Source organism: Chiloscyllium plagiosum, unplaced genomic scaffold (assembly GCF_037043375.1).
Source record: "Chiloscyllium plagiosum isolate Xiang-an unplaced genomic scaffold, Cpla_swu_hap1 HiC_scaffold_20, whole genome shotgun sequence".
NCBI classification, from domain to species: domain Eukaryota; kingdom Metazoa; phylum Chordata; class Chondrichthyes; order Orectolobiformes; family Hemiscylliidae; genus Chiloscyllium; species Chiloscyllium plagiosum.
The window spans coordinates 51202544-51213641 of NW_028270158.1; the positions used below are offsets into that span (position 1 = coordinate 51202544).

An 11098-nucleotide genomic window follows, 5' to 3' on the forward strand; every position below is an offset into this window, starting at 1 on the left:
GAGAGAGACAGGTCAAAGCAGGTGTCTACTGTGAAATGTAAATCCAGTTAATATATTTCCCAATTTATTTTCATTCTCTCTAACAAGTGAAACGTGTTTAATTCTGCAGCTGGTGTGACTGATCATCATCAGTGACGGTTGTTTTCCCATCTCCAGCAACAGTTAATTACCTGTAAGTGTTTCCCTCTCCATCTCCATTTTGATTAGTCTCTTCCCTCTCCCTCACTTTTGATAACTTGCATTCCCCATAATAGGTGTTGCTTGAAACTATTAGGTTGGCTCCACGAGTGATTTTACTCGTGGTGGTTAGTAGTTTACAAATAAAATTACCTGGAAAAGTTCCCTTCAACTCCAACGCCATTTTGATTTACTTCCTTCCCTCTCACCCTACTTCCCCCTCACTTTTGATGGCTTGCATTGTCCATAATGGGCTTTGCTGGTAACTGTTTAATTGGCTACTTGGTGATTTCTGGCAGTAGTTAAAAAAAATGCAAAATAAAGACATCACAGTGGTTTTGATGGTGGGCAAGTCACTCAGCAGTGTGTGATAACACTTCTGAGTAAAAGAAATAAGTGATGAAACCTGTAAGTGAGATAATTCTCTGCCAGTTTGGTGCTGTGGCCCCTTCCTGGCTAGTTAGAGATGGTTTGAAACTGCCCAAACTCACCAAAGACATTTGCAACCAGCATCAGTCAATCTTTCAGGATCACCCTGGTGACTCATAGGAACTGAACACATTAGTCTCCTGAACACTGTTATGGACAACCTGCTGCAGGAAAATTGCAGGGTCAGTTAAAAAAAAGTTTTGTATTTTCTTTGAGCAGTTGTTATTGTAAAAGTGAAATGTTTTGGAAGCATTGGAGAAGGATGTTTCAGTGGGTGGTGTAAGTTGAAATAAGTAATCTGGGTAACAAGAACTTCAGGGACACATTTACTTTATGTCAACCATAAGTTAGATAGAAGAGAGCTTCATTCTATTGGACTGACTAATTTTTGAGCCTTAGTCCAGGCTGTTCCCTTTAAATCAAATACCATTAATGAATTATCTATTTTACAAGACAATCTCCTGTCATTTCATACAGAAAAGCACGACCAAACTGTAGTTTTCATGTTGAGCTAGATGCCAGAGAATACCCATACTTATGCATGCTGCTCTTGCAGTGAAATTTCTCAACATTCATTCCTAAAAGGGTTGAGTAAGTTGAGCCTATTTCATTGAGGTTTAGAAAAAGAGAGGTGATCTCATGAGAATAAGTGAAAGAGTAGGATAGGAGATTCAGGCTTTTGAGCCCATTCCACCATTAAATGTAATGACTGATCTCCAACCTTATTTTCCTGCATCATCCCTGTATCCCTTTTTGTTTTCCACATGTCAAACTCTATCGATCTCAGTCTTCAGCCTACTCAATGAACCTCCACGGCCTTCTGGCCAAAGGGTTCCAAAGATTCACCGTCCTCGGATAAAGACACTTCTCCACAATTCAATCCTAAATGGCCTGCTCCTTACTCTTAGACATTGTCTGCTGATTGTAGCCACCTCAGCCAAGAAAGTATACTACCAGCATCTACCGTGATGAGCAATGTAAGCATTTGATAGATAATAAATATGGATGCTGGCAATCTGAAACAAACAAAAACAAATTTCTGGTGAAACTCTGCAGGTCTGGCAGTTTCTGAAGAGAGAAAAACAGTGTTAACTTTTCAGATCCAGTGACTCCTGGGACCCTTGATGCTGTCAGAGCTGCTGAGTTTTGCCAGAAATTTCTGTTCTTTGTTAAATAAATTCTGCAAGTTTGAATGAGATCACCTCCCATTCTTCTAAAGTGCAGAGACTAAGGACCTGGTCTGTCGAATTTTTCTACATGGGACTATCTCTTCTTCCAGGAATTAGAGCGTGAATATTCATTGCACTCCCTCTATGGCCAATCCACATGCCTGTACTTGAGGAGATCAAACTTGCACGCAACTGTGGTCTCATAAAGCACTATATAATTGTACAGTAGGAAGACATCTTTACTCCTGAGTTCAAATCTCCTTGTCAAAGGCCAACATTCCTTCAAAGGTCAACACTTTACGGTCTTTTGCCATTTAAGAAATACTCTGTATATACTGTATGTTATTTTCACAAAGTGCATAACCTCACATTTCTCCACATTGTGTTCCATCTGCCATTTCTTTGCCTATTGACAGCCTCTCCAAGTTCCCTTGAGGTGTCTTTGTATCCATTTCTCAGTTCTAACTTCCCTCTAGTTTTGTGTAATCTGTCAACCTGGAAGCATTACATTCAATCGCCAGATCCAATCTATTGTTACGAATCGTGAATAGTGGGGTCCAAGTACTGATGCTTGGAGTACTCCATATGTCACAGCCTGCTAACCTGAGAATGACCTATACATTCCTACTCTCTGTTTTCAGAGCATTAATCAATTTTCAATCCATACCAGTATATTCTCCCCAAATCCTGCACACTATAATTATGTTTAGTAACCTTTGTGGAACCTTATGAAAAGCTTTCTAAAAATCTAAATATACCACATCCAGCTGTTTCTGTTTATCAATTCTGATAGTTACATCTTCAAAAAACTGCTAACGGGTTTTTTCAAGGTGATTTCCCTTTATGTATCCATGATGGCTGTGCCCAATTCTCATATGATTTGTCGACTGTCCCCTTGTCATTTTTTGAAATATACCCTAGCACTTCCTTATGACAGATGTTTGGCAAACGGATCTATAATCCACCACTTTCTGTCTGTCGCTCCTTTTTTGCATAACGTGTTTGCATTTGTGGACAGATATCTCTTGTTATTTTTCTGTATTTTTGATTGTAAACTGATATGGGAAAAGAGCTGATTTTAAAAATGCAGTATTATGGAAATGATTACTATACTTTTTTAAAAATGAAATATACCATGGCTAATACACCAGGTCAGAGACTAGGGATTTCAGTGGTGAGAACTCACCTCTTGACTCCCCAAAGCTTGTCCACCGTCCACAGAGCACAGGTCATGAGTGTGATTGAATTCTGTCCGCTTGCCTAGGTGAGTGCAGCTCATAAGATGCTTGACACCAACCAGGATGATGCAGCTTGATTGACTGAAATCCAATCTAACACCTTCAACATTCATTCCCTCCACAACTGTTACATAGTGGCAACAGTTTGTACTGTCTACAGGATGCTGTGCAACAACTCACCATCAACTACTTCCTAATGGCACTGTAAGGTACTTATACCAAATGTACTTCAACTTTCCAAAAGAGCAGTTATGGATGGACAGTAAATGCTGGTCCAGTCACTGATGCTCACATCTCACGAAAGAATTTTAAAAATCCTCGTGCTTACCATTTTATGGGTAACTTTAACACATCTTTCTTTGATTAATACGATCTTGATTCCTTTCATTAATATTATTGGAAGATTTTCTGTACTGGTTATTTAGCATTCAAGGAATGTATTTTTGTTGTAAACTCTGTATTAGTTCTTTAAATGTTAGCCATTGCCTGTCTGCCATCATGTCTTTTAATGCAATTTTCCAATAATACCATAGCCAAATTTTTCTCTGTAAAGATCTTTGTCTTTTGAGTTTTTCTAAAATTGTGGTCTGAAGTGAGGAAGAATTATTTTAAAACCCGTGTTTTAAAGGGTTGCTGCATTTTGAAAAGTAAGTAACCCAACACTCATGACAAACATAGTTTAAACAGTTTTTTGGACAGACAATAACTGAAGTTATTATGGAAGAATCAGAATCAAGGGGATTTGTATAGATGCAACTGTGTGGCAACGGAAGTTGTTTGGTGTCTGTGGACTAGTGCCATTTGCCTGCTAATGGCAGATGGTAACTGAACAACTTGGTGTTGGGCACAAGATAGAGAGAAGTGTTTTGATGTCCATCAGCACAGAAGCTGTTTCTCTGTTCTCTGCAGTCAAAACCTATTTTAAATCTGAAGAACACCAGTTCATCTTTCCTTCAGTTGTGACTTTTAACTGATAAATCAGCAACCTTGTGTCTCTTGCGAACTAGTGGAAGCATCTGGAGAAAGATGACTGAAAAGCAATATTCTGACCAGTATCGGAATCATAAGGAACATCTCAGCAAGGCACTGAACAGCCTCACAGCTGTCCTTCAACCACAGTTCATCTTTCCTGGTATGTGTGTGTGACTCGAATGTGAATATTTCAGAGGATTAAAGTTTTTAATTTGTGGCGTCCTATACCAGTGGTCTACTATTGTTTACCTGGTGTTAGAGTTTAATTACTTGTAATAAATGGTCATTTATAAGCACAGAAACCTGGTGTGTGCTTTCTATCAACCTGGATCTGAAGATCAGGTAAATTTGGAATTTTGTGTACTTACTTTAAAACCTTCAACTTTTATGATGACTCATGTTGTGAATTTACGTGGATTGGTGGACTGTCACTTTTGGAGTGCAATTGGTAACTAGCTTAATCTAACCTTGCTGCCGACAGAGTGAACAATCCCTTAATAAAGCTCCCACTGTTTCACGTATCATATTACTGGTTTTTCTTGGAACACAGTGTGCTATCCCAGTGAATAATGACACTTCATACCTTATCAGTTTCCTTTGTTGAGATGTAAGTCCCTAGATTCTGAATGAATTACATCATTTTCAAAGTTAATGGAAAATTCCATCATATTATGTTCATTCTTCCCTAAAAGCTTCTATACAAAACTATTAGGAATCAGTCCTTTTTTTATTGCACATTACTAGATCAAAAATAACCTATCCATTAGTTGGTTCTGCAGCATCTGCTGCAGAAACCATTTTGCATATATTCCAAGAATTCATCTTCCTCGACATCAGTACTAATTAGATTTGGATTTCATTGAAACGTACTGAATTTTGTAGGGACTTGATAGGGTAGACACCTAGCCATTGGGGAGCAAACCTGCATGATAGAAGGTTAATTATTAGGTGGTGAGGAAACATTTATTCGCTTTTTTGGGCTGTGGATGTTCAGTCATTGAATATATTAAAGGCTGAAATGGATTGATGTTTGGTCTCTCAGGGAATCATGAGGTATGGGGACTGAACAAAAGAAAAGTAGAGTAAAAGCCAAAGAGTCATCATGATGCTATTGAATTGTGGAAAAGGCTTAACAGGCCATTTGGTCTATTCCTTCTCCTATTTCTTATATTCTTTATTTATGTTCTCACTACACATTCACATGTCCTTCTTTATTCAGTCTCTGTTGTCATTACACCCTCAGGCCAGTCATGCCTTACCCTCTATCTGATATCAGAATATTAATGTGTTGGAGGAAGGTGATATTGGTGAAGAAAATGTCTCAAAATGCCAGAAATTGAACAGCTACGTGCCATTGAATTCTTGACCTTCTGGAGTTTGATGATCAGCAAAACATGCTGAAGCTTCCAAAAGTAATTCACGTGGAGGTTCTCAGGCTGGGGGCAGGTTGCTGGGTCAGAAAAGAAAGCACGCTTTTGGATTTTAACGCACGGTGGCACAGTGGTTAGCACTGCTGCCTCACAGCGCCAGAGACCCGGGTTCAATTCCCGCCTCAGGCGACTGACTGTGTGGAGTTTGCACGTTCTCCTCGTGTCTGCGTGGGTTTCCTCCGGGTGCTCCGGTTTCCTCCCACAGTCCAAAGATGTGCAGGGTCAAGTAAATTGGCCATACTAAATTGCCTGTAGTGTTAGGAAAGGGGTAAATGTAGGGGTATGGGTGGGTTTCGCTTCGGCGGGTCGGTGTAGACTTGTTGGGCTGAAGGGCCTGTTTCCACACTGTAATCTAATCTAATCTAAAAATCTAATCTAAAAGATCATTGGAAATATCAGTTTGATGCAAGGATGCTTCTTGCAGATGGTCACCTAGTGATTTATATTTAAAGAGGCATATTGACATATCAACCTTTAGAAGTGTTACCTTCATAAGTCAGATTGCCATTAGTGATGATTAAGGCTGGTGCACAGCATTGAACTTGGCCAAGATGCATGGTATGATATTCACACTTCCTAGGACAGCTTTTAGGGAGATGATATTACTATTGATAACCCAAATGCCATTTGTTTTTCATTTTCGTAAAATATCAAATGTTAATTCTATAATATAGGAATATATAAAAGATAATAGAATCCATCAATTTCGATATCAAGAAAACAGTTGAATTTGCAGGACTATATTCTAGGGTACATTAAAAAAAAACAAATATATCAATTATTAGTGCACACAGGGAAGGAACCATTTTGTACGAAGTTTCTATGTGGCTCCTGCTAGGCCTTTCCATCCTGGTATGCAAAAATGTCATAGTCAAACCTGTCAGTACAATAGCAGGATTTGTCTCTGAATCAGATGGTCATGGGTTCAAAATATGTTTAGTGCAGAGGATGGAGTTGTAGAGAGGAAATTTGAAACTAAGATTTCCTGAATGTCCAGCAACTTTTAACCGCAGAATGTCTTAAATATTTTTTCAATTGACCCTGAAGGATCAACAATCTGGTTCATTAAAAGGCTGCAGTCAAGCTGAGAGCAAGTAACTCTAGTCTTTTGAGGTGATGGGAGTGGTGCTCAGGTATGCCCTGTCCACAAAAAACAACTAGTCAAATCCAGCTCAGTCATTTTCTATCCCATCAGTCTACTCTCAATCATAGGCAAATTGATAGGGTTGTTAATAATTCGATCAAAACCACTTACTCAACAATAATCTGTATACTAGTGCTCAAATTGTATTCCATTGGCCCCATATGCCTCCTGAACTCATTACAACCTTGGTCCAATCATGAAAGCAAAGTGCTGAATTCCAGAGATAGAGTCAGAGAGATGTACAGAATGGAAACAGACCCTTCGGTCCAACCCGTCCATGCCAACCAGATATCCCAACCCAATCTAGTCCCACCTGCCAGCACCCGCCTAAATCCCTCCAAACCCTTCCTATTCATATACCCATCCAAATGCCTTTTAAATGTTGCCATTGTACCAGCCTCCACCACTTCCTCTGACAGCTCATTCCATATACGTACCACCCTCTGTGTGAAAAACTTGCCCCTTAGGTCTCTTTTATATCTTTCCCCTCTCACTCTAAACTTATGCCCTCTAGCTCTGGACTCCTTGACCCCAGGGAAAAGACTTTGTCGATTTATCCTATCCATGCCCCTCATAATTTTGTAAACCTCTATAAGGTCACCCCTCAGCCTTCGATGCATCGGGAAAAACAGCCCCAGCCTGTTCAGCCTCTCCCTATAGCTCAAATCCTCCAACCCTGGCAACATCCTTGTAAATCATTTCCTTGTCAATATTGCCACGAATGTCCATTTTAAATATCAGATACTTTCAACAAATTATCAGTATAAAATGCATGTGGACTGCTGATAAATTTAGGAAAGGGGTAGAATTTGAGAAGTCTCCTAAATTGGGCTTGGGGTTGGTGATTAACCTGTGGCTGATCATAGAGTTGCAGGCAGCATCCAAATGTCTAGCATTGAACGTATTACTGAGTAGCTACTCACTTAGGAGAGCCTGCAGTTTGATATAAGCTTGCAACAGTTGAGTCAGATTGCATCTCCTATAGGTAAGCTAGATTCTGGATATAATGGATGTGCAAAAGTCTCTACTACGCCATTTGTAAATCCAGACCTTCACTTAGGCGGTGCGACATTCTTGGAAACAGTGTGAACTTCAAAATACCAGCTTTTAGAATGTCTAATACCAGAACATGGCCAGATAGTGTGATTGTATGTGAGGTGTGCAGGGTGTCCACCTCCTTGGAGTGTACAATTCAAAAAATTTTTTATTTACCTGATGCTCCACAAGTCAAGCTCAGACTGCTGGAGAACCTTCCAACACAAGTGGTTCCCCCAAGATACTCAAAGTGTCCTGACATTTCCAAATGGCACAGGAATTCCTAGCATAATGTCCCAGCTAGTCCAAGGTCTAAAATTAATCTGTATTATCCATCTGTTAGAACCCAGTTAGTACTTTATTTCCCTTAAGGGAAAAAATACTCAAATTCGAAAGATTTGAGTCATTTGACAGTAGTCAACAGTTCTAACAAGCCACATGATTGTGCTGCCAGTAATCAGCTAGTTTGTGGGCACTTTTGGAGTACTGCATATAATTCTGATTGCCCTGCTATAGGAAGGACGTTATTAAACTGAAAAGATACAAAAAAGATTTACAATGATGTTCCTAAGACCGGAGGGTTTGAATTATGAGGAGAGACTGCACAGGCTGAGATTTTTTTTCCTGGAGCGTAGGAGGCTGAGGGGTGACCTTACAGAAGTTTATATTATCATGAGAGGCATGGATAATGTGAAGAGCCAAAGTCTTTTCCCTAGGGTAGAAGAGTTCAAAACCAGAGGGCATAGGTTTAAGCTGAGAGGAGAAAGATATAAAAGGGTCTTGAGGGACAACTTTTTCACACAGAGTGGAGAATTTATAGAATGAATTGCCAAAGGAAATGGTAGATGCAGATACAACTACACCATTTAAAAGACATTTGGATAGGTACATGAACATGAATATGGGCCAAACGCAGGCAGACGGGACTAGTTCAGTTTGGAAAATGGACGAGTTGGACCAAAAGGTCTGTTCCATGTTCTATAACTCATATCTTTCTATGAAAGAGACTGTAAGTTCAGTTGAAATTAGGTTACACACTATGTGCAAAAAAAACTAAGCTTTAGCAGGAGTTCATTTCTTAAAATCTCTAGAATTTCCTCCTTCACTATATGTATAATACACTGCAGAAGTTCTCCACAGAATAGGATTCCTGTTAGCAATGGTCATTTTCTGGAACTTGTGTGATATGAAGGTTACTTGTCACTTTTCAGCCTAATTCTTACTGTTGTTCAGTTCTTGCTTCATGCAAGCATGGACTGAATATGAATGGAAGTCACTAATGTCAGCGACCATCTCATTTCTAACCTTATGATGAAGGGAGTTAGGTGAAAATAATTGTGTAAGGGACATTGTCCTGAGGAGCTTATGGGATTGTTGTGGCACAGTGTTACTATCCCTACCTTGTGAGCTAAACAGTCCGGATTCAAATCCCTTACGCTCCAGTTATGTGTCCTAATGTATCTGAACAAGTTAATTAAAAACCTGTCCTGAGGAACTCCTGCAGTGATGTTCTGGGGCTGAGATGATTGACTTACAATTTACCATCATCTTCCTTTCTGCTGGGTATGTTTCCAGTCAATACAAAGATTTCCAATAATTATCAATGAGTCCTATGTTTCTGTCAATAAACTGTGATCTATTAGCACTCTTCTGGTTTTGATTTCAAATTTTCAGTACTCATGCTTGTTTTATATTGGAAGCCTTTTCATGCTAATCAGAAGAAGTTTAATATTAGGGTATCAGACAGTATTGACAGTTACAAGTGCCCGAGGGATTAGGCGTCTGTCCTCATGGATTCGAGCATGAAAGGGCATTGTTTAATTACATAGTCCCAAATTCTTCTGATCGCTGCTCGATTAATTGCTTTTTGTGTTTATTTTTCAACATTTTGATTAGAAATATGTCTTTAAATCTCTTCCATCATAAATTTCATTGCTTGTAAAGTAAAATATTATTATTCTGCGATTTTGGAACCATGCGACTTGCTGAAGCTTATTTCTTCAGTAATTTGTGATCTGTGGAAACTGCAAAGTAAGGCAGTTCTGCTAACCTACTTGTTACCACCAGGGGGAATCACACAGCTATCTGAAGCTCCACGCACACGCCTCTGTGTAAATCGAAGCTTTCAGCTACATCAGCTATGTTTGTGATCCGAGCCTCAATTGCTTTCCTCCTTGGTTTCAAATATCAACCCACATGTTCATCGAGGCTTTATCCAAGTAACTTTGCTAGTAATGTGACAAGAACAGGACTGGACCGTGACTCTACCACTGAATGTCAAGTCATCTTTGCTCAGATAGTCACTGTCTTCAGCATCTCTGGGGACACTTTGTTCCTAGGCCCCCCAAGTGTAACAATTCTCAACCCCACACAGTCCACTTCTGTTTCCTTCTCAAGATCCTCAAACAGAACTTCTCAGATAAGACCAACCATTGCAATTTATTCTAAGAAGAATATAATTACATTGGAGGCAGTACAGTGAAGGTTCACTTTTTTGGCCGCTGGGATGAGGCGATTGTGCTATGATGAGAGGTGCAGTAAACCTGGTTTATATTCTCTGGAGATTAGAAGAATGATTTCACTGAAACATATCACATTTTGAAGAGACTTGCCAGGTTAGACGCTGAAAGGTTGTTTCCCCTTGCTAGGGAATTTAGGGCAGTTTCAGGATCAGTGGTTGATAATTTAGGACTGAGATGTGGAGAAATTTCTTCACTCCAAAGGTTGTGAATCTTTGGAATTCTCTACCCCAGAAGGTTGTGGATTCTTAATTATTCAGTGCGCTTAAGGCTGTGATAGACAGATCTCTCAGGGAATCAAGGGTTAAGAACCGCAAACTTTAACTTTCCTATATTGTCTGGGAAAGCTATAGCTCGAGTTTGTTAGATGGGTCGGTGTTTGTCCAATGTGTGCAGGAGGGTTTCCTGACACAATATGTAGACAGGCCAACAAGAGGTGAGGCCATACTGGATTTGGTTCTGGGTAACGAACCAGGCCAGGTGTTAGAATTGGAGGTAGGTGAGCACTTTGGGGACAGTGACCACAATTCAGTGACTTTTACTCTAGTGATGGAGAGGGATAAGTTTGCACTGCAGGGCAAGAGTTATAGCTGGGGGCAAGGAAATTATGATGCGGTGAGGCACGACTTAGGGTGCGTGGCTTGGAAAAGTAGGCTTCAAGGCATGGGCACAATTGATATGTGGAGCTTGTTCAAGGAGCAACTATTGAGTGTCCTTGATAAATATGTACCTGTCAGGCAGGGAGGAAAGGGTCGTGTGAGGGAGCCATGGTTTAATAAGGAATTGGAATCCCTTGTTAAATGGAAGAGGGCGGCCTATGTAAAGATGAGGCGTGAAGGTTCAATTGGGGTGATTGAGAGTTATAAGGTAGCCAGGAAGGATCTGAAAAGAGAGCTAAGAGCAGCAAGGAGGGGACATGAAAAGTCCTTAGTTGGTAGGATTAGGGAAAACCCTAAGGCTTTCTATAGGAATAAAAGAATGACTA

General features: G+C 40.0%; 1 long non-coding RNA gene across 1 annotated transcript; it reads left to right on the forward strand.

Annotated features, from left to right (window-relative positions):
* The first annotated feature begins 16 nt into the window (after window positions 1–16).
* LOC122560547 (uncharacterized) lies at window positions 17–3668 on the forward strand. Its single transcript, XR_015760588.1, has 2 exons — window positions 17–172; window positions 3040–3668. It is a non-coding gene; the product is annotated as an uncharacterized LOC122560547 (long non-coding RNA).
* Window positions 3669–11098: the final 7430 nt, after the last annotated feature.